The sequence below is a fragment of the Corvus brachyrhynchos genome, unplaced genomic scaffold (assembly GCF_000691975.1).
Source record: "Corvus brachyrhynchos isolate BGI_N302 unplaced genomic scaffold, ASM69197v1 scaffold83, whole genome shotgun sequence".
Taxonomy (NCBI): Eukaryota; Metazoa; Chordata; class Aves; order Passeriformes; family Corvidae; genus Corvus; species Corvus brachyrhynchos.
Window position 1 is genome coordinate 4,083,356 of NW_008238464.1, and position 2,070 is coordinate 4,085,425.

Here is a 2,070-nt window from a genome sequence, read left to right on the forward strand (position 1 = left end):
GGCTCAGCTCCCCTGCGCCGCTTCCCTGTCTGCAGGCAGAGGGGACAGATACCAGCAGGCCAGGGCAGGGTGCGGGGCGCTGTGGGGTCGGGACCACCTCCGCCCCCCCTTTTCCGCAAGATCCCGGGGCCGGGACGGGGCAGGAAAACCCCACGCTAGGAAAAGGGATAAGGCACCTTCGGTCGGCCTAGCGATGCCAGAAAAGACAGGGGCAGGGAGAGGAGTACGGGACACGTCGGCCACAAGGCAGTGGGCAGGACCGGTCGTGAACGGGGGGCCCGAGGCAGAGCCAAGTCCCGCGGGGGTAACCGGGTCCCGGGACGGCGAGGGTAGGAGGAATGATCGGCATTTATAACGTCGGGGGAGGCTCACAGCCTTTCAAAGAGTTTCAGCTGGGTGAGTGGAAATGCCTTCTGCCCCTTTCACATATGGAAGCACAGCTATCTTTGAGGGGGAGGAGGGAAAGCAATTTTTTTTTTTTTTTTCTGCTGGACAGTGGATCTCTTTGAGCCTATTGTCATGTCCTGTGGCTGCAATTATAAATAAACTTTCTTTCTGCAGAGAGGACGTAGCTGAGACTGAGGGTCTGAAGCTAGCAAATGGCCAGCAGCTACCCTGATCTTTGCTGGCCCATGCCAGAGAGGTGGTGGCCTGGCCCTGTACTGAGAGACTGTAGGCACAGCATGCTGCATGCTTAATAACTGGCCTGGGAACATCTTCCCTTCTTTCAACTATTCCTACCCAGTCCAAGACAGTTTCCTTCCGAAGCTCATCCCCTCAAAGGCTGTCTAAATTCAACTTCAAATACTCATGTTCATATCTTTTTAATTTTTTTTAATTATTTCCCTACTACGCCTGTGGTCCCATGTTTAAAAAGCAAAGCTGCTCAGTGGGCTGAGATCACAGGTACCATCATGGAGGCCCATGGTGAGTGTCAGTAAAAAGCAAGAGAGAATTGAGTCCCAGGCGAGATTACTGTGCTGGTACACAACCATGTACGGCCTTGTCCAAGCCTTCTACAGCACCTGCCACGGCAAAGGTGTTGCATGTAAAGGCCTGAAAATATTGACCATAGTCATTATTTTCATGTGCATAAATATTTTTGCTTATTTTATGGCTCTGCGCATGTGTGTGTGTGTGCAATACATGTATGCATGCACACACAAACACATTTATATCTACGTATATATTCAATAGTGATGGGCCTGTTAAACTGAGCAGTGATTTCTCTCCTACAGATAGTTGTATAATACACACATAGTGATGATACCTAAGGTGTTTGGGGGTGGGGATGCATAATATCTTATAAATTTGAAGTTTTTATCAGGCAGAGCAGATTACTTTAAGCGTTCAATTTCTCAGCGATCCAATTTTATTAGGATTTACTATCATTTGTGCTGCGCATCCCTGGGGAAATAATGCTTTGATTAATGTAATCCTGGGCTGGGATCCGCCACATGCCCCTCTCCCAAGAGAAGGGCCCTGTTTGACAAACAAAAATAGAGCAGCAACTATTGCAATCTGCACTCACCTTTCGTAAGCACATAGACCCACACACGCACACACACACACACACACAAAATATAACCCTCTCCTCCCCCCAACCCCAAATACAATAGCAGCATCTCAAAACAATGTGCACTTATTCATTTACACACAATGACTCTGATTCAATGTGGGCTGTACAGTCCAGCCCTCTAATGCACAGAGACGGCCCAAAAAGGATTCTGCTCTGTCCCCTGCTGAGAAGCTGAAGCATCTCTGGGAAGCTCAATGCTTCTCTGTATTTCAGGCTCTCCTTGGGCTCCCAACATTTCTGCCTCTTTGTTTCCCAATGCAGGCCTTGCAACAAACCGATTTCAAGCCTTCTCCTTCAGGCCCGGGGGCTCTAGAAGGTGTCCCTCCGAGGCTCCCTGGCACCCACCCTGGGGGGGACATGTACCTCTCTGAACGGGCCCTGGTAAGTGAATCACAGCCAGGCACTCTGCTCAGCTCACAAGGAGAGTGGGGGGACGCAGAAAACAACGTCAAACAGAAAGACTTGTCATACACATTTTTAAAGGGGGGGGG

The 2,070-nt window shown here is 49.9% G+C and overlaps 1 long non-coding RNA gene across 2 annotated transcripts in view; it reads right to left on the minus strand.

Annotated features, from left to right (window-relative positions):
- Nucleotides 1-2,070, minus strand: part of LOC103617530 — a 40,148-nt gene that overhangs the window by 31,016 nt on the left and 7,062 nt on the right. The window lies entirely within an intron of this gene.